General features: G+C 37.2%; 1 long non-coding RNA gene across 8 annotated transcripts in view; it reads left to right on the top strand.

The window, feature by feature from the left end:
* Window positions 1-12,348, top strand: part of LOC144055097 (uncharacterized) — a 34,898-nt gene that overhangs the window by 10,778 nt on the left and 11,772 nt on the right. The window contains exons 8-9 of one of the 8 annotated variants that reach the window (XR_013294770.1): window positions 10,039-10,241; window positions 10,332-10,408. The exons of 4 other annotated variants lie outside the window; for them this stretch is intronic. This is a non-coding gene — a long non-coding RNA (uncharacterized LOC144055097). The remainder of the gene's footprint in view (window positions 1-10,038; window positions 10,242-10,331; window positions 10,409-12,348) is intronic. 3 more of the 8 variants (XR_013294768.1, XR_013294771.1, XR_013294769.1) reach the window with 3 other exon arrangements.

Genomic DNA, 12,348 nt, shown 5'->3' with positions numbered 1-12,348 from the left:
ACAGCCTCCCTCTTAATCTTGGTGTTAAAATTGGAATGATTCTTTATATGGGCCATTTTATTGTAATGTATTTTAATGTGTATTGTATCGTATCGGATTGTATTTGAATGTATTTGTCTCACGTCTTTTATTAGTTTTATGTTTTCTTTGTTTTATTGTACTTATCTACATGAAAAGGGCTATTGAAATAAAATGTATTATTATTATCATCATAAACCACACAAATTATTCTTACCTGCATTGTGCTGCTGTCTGGTGTGCACCCCTTAGCCTGATGGTGGCAGTAGTGTGGCACGTAGCATTGATTGAGTAATATCAAGTGGAAGTAGGCATTCAGCAAACTAACCTTAAGCATTTCTAGTTGTTTACATAGAGGTGAGAGAATATAACTGAAATAAATGCTTCTATTGTCCTGACAAGTGCCATTGATGAGTTTTGACTGTGCAGTTTGTGCACCTCTTTTCAAGATAATACAAAAAACATGAAAATGGTAAAGAATAATATATTTTTTTATTCAGACACATTTGAAAATGAATTGGAAATAAACAATCCTTTTTTGCATCTTTATGGCCTTGATGTGGTGAACTGTGCTAATATAGATGAGTGTGAGTCAGCTGCAATAGACAATCAATAAGTGGTATTGAAAAAAATGGATGGATGATTACAAATTGCTTATTTGCTATGAGAAAAAAAAATCCAGTGAAACAAACGCAAAACTTTGACCTCTAATTTTGTATTTTGCACACTTATCATATTTATTTGGTTGTTGTTCAAAAGTAGTTTGGTTCTGAAACAGCCCATTTGGATTCAGTTTAAAAAGTGAAGTAAAAGAGTAACCTTTTTGATCTGACTTGGAGGCATACACAGTATATTAGTTTAAATGATTTTCAAACCATAAAATATATTTTAAATACAACATTGGAATAGTGGAAGATGGTGCTTGCAAGCACATATTTTTCCACCTCAAATTAATTAGGTTCACATAACACTGTCAATTTCTGAATGGAGTCTAAAATTAATTAGAACATTTGCAAGGTAGTCAATATTAAACACTTGTTGCACACTACTGACTCTTGGCCATGTTAGTGTGAGGTCACTAACGCGTGACAAGTGGAGCTTTTGCAATGGTGTGCGTATTCAAATTTCTTTTGTCCCTTATAGTAGTGGTCCCCAACCACCAGTCAACAGCCCAGTGTTGCTCAGACTCCCCCCATGTACATCACGATCAGCAATGAACGTCAGCTTGTTTTGAAGCCTTCATTACCTCATTTGTGTGTCACCACATTCCACAGGGCAGGTTTGGTGTGTGAGAATCACCCGCAATGTTGATGAACGTGATTTTGAAGTACCGGTAGCTGTCATTTTTTCGGGAGTTGCAGGCACTTTTTCTGTCACCATTTGGCCTTTTAACCTTTCCGAAGAAGCTCTACAAAGGTGTATGGTCTTTTCTCATTTTGACTGCTTACATTTCTACAGTTGTGCTCATAAGTTTACATACCCTAAGGTAGTGTTTCCCAACAACGAGTACATGAGCACATTGCAGGGGGTACGTGGAAACATTTAATAATTCATTTCCCAGACCTGTGGCACAGGCGTCCGTGTGACAACTCGGGTGTCTCATTAAAGCACAGATGACTGATGAAAAGAAAGTAAAACTGCTATATTGGGTCTGAATATGTATTCATGTTCAGGGTTTTGTTCCTAATATTTGGAGTTTAAATGCCTGCATACTGTTTGTTATTGCTAAGACATATGGGTTTCAGTTTTTTTTGTGGTAACTGTTATCAAAGTCAGGTATATTGATTTTTTTTATTCATATTTTTAATTCATATTTTCAAGGCAACATATTAATAAGGTGGACAACGTGGACAGGAAATTCACAACATCCGAACCGTTCTTTGAATTGCAATTGAGCTGCGTGGATAGACTTCAGATGAAAATATGCCATCCATCCCTCATCGAGCGCTTATCCGGGGTCGGGTTGCGGGGGCAGCAGCTTTAGCAGGGAAGCCCAGACTTCCCTCTCCCCAGCCACTTCAACCAACTCCTCCAGCGGGATCCCAAGGCGTTCCCAGGCCAGCCCAGAGGCATAGTCTCTCCAGCGTGTCCTGGGTCGTCCCCATGGCCTTCCGCCGGTGGGACATGCCTCAGCAACAGCTCTCCCGAGGCGTCCAGGAGGCATCCGAACCAGATGCCCGAGCCACCTCAACTTGTTCCTCTCAATGCGGAAGAGTAATGGCTCGACACTGAGTCCCTCCCGGATGGCCGAGCTTCTCACCCTATTTCTAAGGGAGAGCCAAAAATATGGCTCAACTATAAATGTCTTTTCCTCAGTAGTCCATGGCATCTCGAAGGTCAAATTTGGAAGGCTCTTAGAACATGAAATCTTCTTGGTAAATCTGAAAATAAAAATAATTGATTAATAATTTCTAAAGTTATTCAAGTTTAGGTGATTTTTTGTGTCACCCTGTACATTATATAGTTAAGTTGAATTCACACAGTGCTGTTATGTTTAATTTACTCAACGTTCTAATGCTGAATTTAGTCAACATCAATGTGTTGAATTTACTAAAAGTAATTGTTGAATTTACCTGATATTGTTAAATAAAAATTATCAATCCTCATTATGTTGAATTTACTTAACACCATTATGTAGAATTTATTTATCAGTTTTTCTCGATTTACTAAAATGGTAGCGCTTTTCCACCTATTGAAGCAAAATCAAGGGATATTAAGTTTTGCTTCACACTTACTTCTCATTCACTTACTGATGGAGCAGCATCAGGAGCAACTTGGTCACTCAAGAGTCAGGTATCAAACCCGCAACCACTGGTTTGGGGAACGACCGCTCTACCACTGAACCATGACGTTCTACTGCAATCACATATGTTAAATATACTTAACGCAAATTAGTTTTGAGACCAAAATGCCTAACACTGGCCTAAAATGCTTGATGTGTTTGTCTACGTTTGTGCTTGTCTTACTTTTTGTCCATCTGCAGCAAATGGCCATATGTATAATGGACTAGAAATTTACATGCAACACAAAGCTGTTTTTGCATGTACATTAGTATATACAATTAGTACAATTTGTATTAGTATACAATTAGTAAATTCCACATAATACTGTTGAGTAAATTCAACATAACTATATATAATGTAGCATTAAATAAAGAACATTAGCTACATTTGAGTCATCCAACATTCATCCAATTTGAATGAAATAGTTGTGTGCGACCGGTTGACGTAACCGTGTTATTTAAATCTGTTGATACATTTCTTTGAGTGATATGATAAAAAGGTTTGGGGGTTCACGAGCCAAAAAAGGTTGGGAACCACTGCCCTATAGGGGTATGTAAACTTATGAGCACAACTGTACATGCACAAAAGCTAAACGCTGCTTAAGGACACAAACATTCTACGAATCATTAAAATGCACATGCCCATCTCATGCACCCCAACCTCTCAAAATATAAAAACAAATGAGTAAAGTAGTTTGGAGTTCATGAGCATTCAGCCTTTTTCTCACCATACAGTTGTGCTCAAAAGTTTACATACCTAAACCTGTGAGCACCTGTACAACCGCAGATGAGTGGTTTGACATGCGCACCTGATTGTCAAAATAAAACTTATTCCCAGCATTACAGCATCCCTTTTCAGTCGCTCTCTTGATTATTGGATGAGCAACACAATCTTTGATTGAGCCATTGGTTGAGCGGGCAACTAGTTTGATGTTTTTTTTTATTTATTTATCTTTTTACGGCCAACAGTAACTTTTGTCTCAGTTGAAGAGAAGCTACAATACTATGACTATGATTCAGGTTAAGACAAAATTCTGCATTCTGAAAGAGTCGGAACTACCCGTCTATAGACAGGAAAAGCATAATGATGCAAATAGACGTCATTTCCGTTTCTTATTCTAAACATCGATAAAATACATTATTTTCATATCATTCACAACACTAATAAAGAAATCGGTTTCCTCCTCCTGATTTCCTGTGGCAAAATTTTTGCCATTTTTGCTTATCTCTTTCCAGTGTGTAGTACGTGTGACGTCCACATATACGAGTACTTTCTGTACTCAAAAGACCAAGATTCCTTGCAAATAGAGCATGTGCTGAACACTTTGTGTTACAAAAGGGTAAACTCAGAGGTCTTATTGGAGTTTTTAAAAACACCAATAAGAGCATCTTCGGAGGTTTGTGCGTGTTTACATGGTCTTCCAAAACCAGAATATTGCCAATATTTGGGTTTTAAAGGGGTTATTACTGCAATGAATCGTAGTCTATAGATTTGATCAATTTGTGATTCGATTAGTGGGCCAAGGGTCAAGTGAGCATGTTGCACCTTCTGCCTCCATTATAAAGCTTTGGTGCTGTGTTTACTGCCTATTTGTCCATTGTCCTAAAGAGATGCTTCGCTACAATACGTATCATACATCCTGGCACTTCAGACAGTATTTCACCACAAAAAAAGGCTGACTTTGCTACTTTACATAACATTGTGAATAGGTGAGTTTTATACTGGGAAAAACAGATAACATGTTCCAAAACACTGACTTCGAATAGGTGACTTTGGGAATTCAGTCCAGCAAGTATGCAGGCCGGTCAACTGTATTACAAACTGTGATCATCTATGTGTTATGGAATTTTAGTGTCCTTGTGTGTTGTCCCACTAAACTGTGTGTAATGTGTCCTTGCAGTGACCGGGTGCCACATTTTCTCTAACGCCTGTCAGCTTATCAGTGTTGTATTTGACCATGAGATATTCACAACTCATTTGCTGAAGCTAAAGAACTTGCCAGAGTACTGCTTGTCAACCCTGATACTGTATGTGCTATATCAGGGTCACTAAAACACCAGACTGAGCCTTTGCGTATTCACATCTTTTGCACTAGATAGAGCACAACTGTTATGTGCTTTGTATGTATTTTTGCACAATAGTTGATTATAATCCTAATTAATCATCCAACAATCAGCATTCACTTAATAATACTAATAATAGTGATTTCCTTCATGGATGTCGAAAATGTATATTTATTTATTTATTTATTTATTTATTTTTCTGGGAGTATATTAAGTACGTATGGAAAATGTATATTTAGTGTGCTGTGCAAATTCAGAAGTGTGGCATCATCAAGTAAGGTAATCCCTTTCCATCGTGAATATTACATTTAAATTTTTTTTTTTTTAACAGCACTTAAACATTCATTTAAGGACTTATAAAAACAGTTTTAAAACAATACAAACACATTTAACCCCTAGGCGTTAGTGTGACCCGTTTTTGGCTTTTTATTGGTTCTGACCAAGTCATTTCAAAATAAAATACTGTCCAAGGGTTAAACACATAATATATTATGATAAAGCAACACCAAAGGATAAAACAAAACAAAATTGTACAAACACTGTTAAAAAAAATAGTAACAAAACTAGGAAGTGTGACTACAAAATTGCATGTAAATTTTGAAAGGAACTGCTGACTCTTGCAAGTCTGAAAGCCGCATGTTTCAAGGCTTTATGGGCAGGTGGGCTCAGCCTGTAGAACTATTTGAACCTTTGTTCTAAATGGAAAAATATATATATACATAATTTTCTAGGCTTTTATTTTGAGAATGTTGAATGAATCAAATATTGATATTCGCCATCGATATTCATATTGTATTTGTTAAAAAAAAATACGAATAAGAATACGTTGTCATGCAGAATTTCCAGTTAACAATGTACTTATTGAGGGATGTAGCTAACATAATTGAATCTTGGGCTTGGACCTTTCTATATGGAGTTGGTATGTTTCTCTCCTTGCGTGTGTGGCTTTTCACTGTGTACTCCTGCCTCTTGCTCCACATAAAGAAAAAGATGCATGTTAAGTTTACTGAGGCCTCTAAAATGTGACAAGAAGTGTAAATGTGTTTGTGTTATTTTTTTTTTTTATGTACTAATGTATGTATGCATTTTTTATGTACTCCCTCTGACTGACTAGGTTTTCAGTCCAGGCTTTTCCGAGGCTGCAGCTGGTAAAAAATAAGAAATAAAAATTGAGAGATAGCTGTATCTTTTATCTTTATGGATGATAGACAGAGGTCAAATCTTTATGTGGAAGCAAACAAGCATAACTTTCCTTTACTACCAACACCAAACATGAGTTAAAAGAATCACCAATTAATGACGCTGTATGGTACGCTTCAATTGTCATCTCATGTTGCCCAGCCTCAAAATCTTCTGGAAATGAAAACACACACACTGTTCCAGCTCGTCATTCATTGATGGTCTAGTTATTTTGATGACGTAAATTAAAAAATGCTATCCTTTTCCGGTTAAAACCAGATTACAAAATGAAAGACAAGTAATTTTAAATAGTAGTGGAGCGGCTTGATAATTAACTTTTAGTACTCACAATGCCGTGAGTGAAAACAAGTTGTCCTGTTTTGATTACTGTGGCATTTTAAAAATAAAAATGATAGATTATTTTTTTTATGTATGAAACCTGTTTTTTAAACCATTAGAAAAAAAAAAAATATATATATATATATATATATATATATATATATATCATGACTGCCATATGTGATGGAGCAGATCTGCTGTCAAATTAAGTAAAGAAGTAAATGAAGTGACAACCTTCAAAGTGGACAAAGTTATCGTCTTTGAGTCACCCACGCCAATATATTTTGGGAAACAAGCAACAATAGCTGATGTAATTTTTAAATGTGATGGTTATAAATATTTACGGCCATATCACAGTCGAGAGCATGGTGAACAAGTGGTTAGCACGTCCGCCTCCCAGTTCTGGGCTTTGACATTTGAATCTGCCTGTGTAAAGTTTGCATGTTCTCCTTGTGCTTGTGTTGCGTTTTTCCATGACTTCAACTTCCTTACCAGACTGAGTGTGAACGGTTGTTTGCATCAAGTTCTGCTCATTTCCTGTTCAGTCTTTTATTTTGAAGTTGTTTGTTTCAATTCTGCTCATTTCCTGTTCATTTTTTTTTATTTTTTAAGACCCAGTTCATGTGATCCATTTCTTGTGCCTCAGCGGCTTTCCTTTTTCCTGCATATGATAAGGAAGAAAGTAATTGCAAAATGGCAACAACAGTGGGATTGGGCAACTAAATTAAAACAGTGGTACATGCACCAAAATAAAGTGGGAAATGTGACTAAAGGAAGGGGGAGACAGTGGGTAGTAGACTGAGAAAAGGACATTCAAAACTGAACAGTACACTTTTTATTTTAAGAAAACACCTGACAGTTTGTGACAGAGGCACAAAAAAAAAAGACGGTGGAACATGTCATTATCAGATGCAAGAAATTTACTAGGGAAAGGAAGGAATTGAGGGAATGAGGACAACTGTCATGAAAGATGAAACCGTAAAAAAGAGCATATCTGACAATGGGCGATAATGGGAACTGAAATGACATACCTCAATATATATTTCAAATAGGACAGGACTTGTAACAAGAATTTAATGACTCAAGTGTGAATCGAAAATTGAATAAAGAGTGCTAAGGAAATGACAGATGACAACACAATAGATGAAAACTGCTGTCAAGCACCATTGAAGGAGAAGACATCAGTGTCAGATTGTCACTCATTGTTGCAGTACTCAGCAGCCTTTTGACCCTGAAACTGTATTTGGACCAATCTGAACTCGTACCCTGCCTGTTTTATCCCACCTTGGCCTCTGCATGACACCTGACTGGATTTATAAATCTCTTCCTGCCTTCTTCTTTATTGACCCTGGAAAGTATTGCATTTGGATTTTTGGATCTTGACGATGGGTACTGGATTTTGTAAACTGGAATTTGGGTTGTGAACTGGTGCTACTGCTCTCACCCCGCCCATTATGAAGCACTGTGATAATGTGTTACACTTTACTGAGGTGTCTGCCTGTAGTGTTTGCTCTATCAAATTCTCTGTCTTTTCCTCTCCCACTTAAAAAGTCCATCATCAACCTTTGTCACATTTGAATGGTTTCAAGGGAGTTGCCTCCAACAAACTCCAGTGAGAGTCCCTTTTACTCTCTTTCCCAAAGTCAGCTAGGATAGGCCCCAGCCAACCCGTGATCCTAATGAATTCAATTAAGATGAATGGTGAAGGAGGAGAGATAAATGGACCACACATTACATTATGATTAGTAGCTGTAAATGGGAAAACAATGCAAGTAGTATAATTACATATATTTCATATTCTGTTGAACTTTTATCGGTGTACAAATGCATTTTTGGTGTTGATCAGGGAAAACCAGTATCACTCCAGTATTTTGTGATTGAGCAAGATTGTGTGACTTGATTTGACCACTTAGGTAACCTAAGTGACGTGTTGACTTGACTTTGAAATTTAGTGGGAACTTAACTTCATTTTGGCCTCAGTGGCTTACAACTTGCTTGAAATTAAGGTTAAGACTTGTGACTCGTGACTTGCACATACCATATATGACAGACTTCATTCTTTATTCTTTATTAGGATGCCCATGAGCTTCCACAAAGTGGTTGCTAGTTTTCCTGGCGTCCTCAAATAATTCAACAAAAACATACAAACTTTAAAATTACTCAATGTAAAATCAGTATTCAACTGATAACGTAGAAACATACACAATTTAAAAGGTCACAAAAAATACAAAAATAAAAAAATAAAATAAAATTGCAGGTGCATACATTAATAAATGCAATTACATCCATTCCTCAATTGTAAGGAATTAGCTAGTTCATGTGCATTTAACAACTTTTTTAAAGATGATTTGCTATTGACATAATTCTCGCATTAGATGGACTCACACCTCTGCAGTACGTATATACATGGTGTTAGCAAAATTCATGCTGCACTCATATTTTATTAACAGACATGCATCAAAGAAAACTGATGGTCCATATGTCTGTTTAAAAAAGTGCACCAGGATTTTCCGAACACCCTGTAAGTGTGGTTAGAATGTCTTTCGCATGCAGTCATCTGACAGACGTTCTGTGTTTCAATCTCATCTCTGGGCTTCCTGTATGGAGTTTGCATGTTCTCCTCGTGCCTGTGTGGGTTTTGCTCTGGCTTTCTCGCACATTTCAACAACAAAAAAATACATAGGTTAGTCAAAGACTCACAAAAGAGAATTAAAATTCAAGATGTTTATTTAGCATGTGCGTAGTAAATCCCCCAACACACATTAATAACACTCAATGGAATTCTTACTTTGCTTTCCAACTAATATGGACAAAATTGTCAGTAACCCTCTGTTAATGATAGAAAGCCCCACAGTGGTCACAGACATAACTTGAATCTGACCAAAGTATTAATAAAATTATTTTTAAAAGTAACCAGTGAAAATCAGACATTTCTTTTTCAGTTTTGGTTATTTTAACAGGCCTGGAAAAGGGAAGGCAAGCAGTAACGGCAATTGCTTGTCAATGAGACTTCTGCACCTCCGAACAGGTATTTTGGCCCACTCTTCAAGAGCAAACTGCTTCAGTGGTCTCAGGTTTGAAGGGTTCGGCATGTCTCAGATCCTTCCACAGATGTTCAATAGGATTTAGATCTGGGCTCAGAAGGCCGCTGCAGAATACTTTTGCCCTTAGCCATTCTTGAGTGTTTTTAGCCATTTGGAGGTTACAAGACCCATGAGCAGTGACTGAGACCTTTCCTGACACTCAGCAGCACATCGCTCTCTAGAATAACTCGACGGTCTTGAGATTTAAGACCCCCTATGTCAGATGTAGTAAAGCAACCCCTGAACAAAACAGAGCCTCCTTCATATTCCACAGTCGGGACAGTGCTCGTTGCTTGATATGCTTAATTTTTTCATCTGTGAACATAGAGAGCTGATGTACATCGCCACAATGTTCCAATTTTCTAACACTGACCTTGGAGTTCACTTTTCATTTCTTTGGAGGTTGTTCTGGACTCTTTTGTTACCATTTGCATTGTCCGTCTCTTCAGTTTGTCTTCAATTTTCCTTCCCATGTCAAGGGAGGTTGGCTACAATCATGTGGATCTTACATTTCTGAGTGTACACCTTAGTTTGAACATGTCCTATGGTCAAATTATTTTCCATCTTTTCTAGGCTTGCATAAGTCATGGCCCCCAGCAAATATATCTGTTTGAAGTTGTTTGAAGTTCAACTATACAAGCCCAGACAAGAGAAGAGAAAGAGAGAAACCCCCAGAAACAAACCAGATCTGTAAGAGCCCTGGGAAAGCATTTCAAATGAAGAAAGCAACAGTCGAGTGAAGTCAATGGTTCTCAGGCTTGAGGCAGTTATTGTAAGTACGTGTTATGCCACCACACTTTAAGTATGTGGAATTCTGAACTTTTCTCTCATGAATATATTTTTATCTGTAACCCTAATGTCTTCAGTATACAACAAAAACAGAGGAATTGACCTTGCTGTTCCAATACTTTTGGAGGGAACTTTAACAGAACAATTGGGAAAGGTGTGTTTTATTTTGGCCTACTAAATATTGTATTCCTACATATGAAATAGTGACTGTATTGTCTACACTATACAAACTTTACAAAGGTATTTTGATGTTTGATACCCATTGTGCGTATTAGTTGAGTTGTAGCTACATTTTCAACAACAACAAAAAAAAAGGTGTATTATTTTTATTTATTTTAAATTTCATTTTAGGCTAGTTGTTACTGAAGGTTTTCTGTACCCTTTGAGAAAATATGTTGTTCTTTCAAGGCAAAGGGAAATTCTTCCACATCTTTTCCACTGCTTGTCCTCTTCAGGGTTAATGGTGAGTTAGAACCTATCCCAGCTGACCTTTTGGGCAAGAGGTGGGCAAATTAAATATCCATAGGAGCACAGGATCTATTACAGACGGAGTAAACTGTTTAAAGACAGTCCCCCTCTGGCCACATTTAAAATGACATGCAACACACAGTCAGGTTTGCACCAGTATATGCCACTCAGCGTGGGTTTGCTGTGATCACTACTGTGATTCCATGGTACTAAAGATGGTCATTCTTCAAAATGTATGAATATCAGATGGAGGCTATACATAATATTACATTTTTATTCCTCTTACATGAGCTTCAAAATAACTGATTCAAATAGAGCAGAACGTATTTGTTGTTGTGAACCATAGCGACAGCCGCAGTTGCGTGGTTGTTTTGACATCATTCAACACCACTCGCATACCAAGAAGAATGTGTGCCAAAGTATCAGGTTGAAAAGTATGATGTAAGTAAATGGGCTTTTAAAATAGGCTGACCCTTCTCTGAGCACAGCACCCTTTTTAGGATGTAAACAATCTCATCCATTTCTATTCGAGGTGTACAGTGACCGTCTAATAATAACAAATAATTGGTTACATAATATGTATGGTCAACAAAACATAATTTTCACTCTAATAATAAAGTAATCTTTTTCAACAATGAATCAGCCACTGCCTTGTTGGTCTTCTTGGCCTTCACTGGGCTAGTGATAGTATGTACCAGGGGTGTTAAAGAATTGATTTGGCGATTATTATAGCGTGCAATTCTCGTATGGATTCATTATGCGGCCAAATTGATGTTTAAACATCAATTTTTGATGGAAATATTCAACAAAATGTCCTACTGAGGGTTAGGATTCGCACTTTAAGCATGGAAGAATGTTATATTAATGGAATATTAAGCCATAATATTTTATTTCAATTCTGTTCAGACATGAAACAGATTGCAACCTGTTTGTTAAATACAGTGGCTCACATTTATACTACAAATAAAGATGAGTTGAGTTGAGTATGATTCTGAGTTATGATTCTGAGTTTTGAGTATGATTCAGCACTGTCAATTTTCTATTCAATGCTGTGACAGCCCAGACAGACAACACCCTCTTTGCTGTTACTGATGGAGCAGACAGCACCCTCTGTTGGCAGCTCTGAAAAGTAACAGATAGAGGAAGAGCAGTGACATTTCGGCCCTTTATTGCTCTCTCTGGGCAGTGTCATCAGCAGACATGCAGTGAATGTAATTACACTAATGATGTGCAGCTGTACATCTTTGTGTCTCCTGGTGACACCAGTTTAATTGGTTCTTTTCTAAACTGTATTTAAGGCATGAAATCGTGGAAGGCAGATCACTTTCTCAAGCTTAACCTGGACAAAACTGAAGTTTTAGTCATCATCAGTATTGCATATGTCTGTTAAGCAAGACATACATCAAGCAAGTATAGGAAATAGTTCCACCTACTAAGCTTCAACAATTGGTGTCTTCAGTTCACAAACACTTTTTGAGTGTTGTTAAAATGAAAGGTGATGTAACAGTGATTAAACGTGCCCCTGTCGCAGCTTTTTTGGAACGCATTGCAGGTGTCAAGTTCAAAATAAGTGAATATTTGCAAGGGGGGTGGGGTGGGGGTCAATGAGGTTTATCAGTTTGAGCA

Source organism: Vanacampus margaritifer, chromosome 7 (assembly GCF_051991255.1).
Source record: "Vanacampus margaritifer isolate UIUO_Vmar chromosome 7, RoL_Vmar_1.0, whole genome shotgun sequence".
NCBI lineage: Eukaryota > Metazoa > Chordata > Actinopteri > Syngnathiformes > Syngnathidae > Vanacampus > Vanacampus margaritifer.
This window is presented reverse-complemented; position numbering and strand designations above follow the sequence as displayed.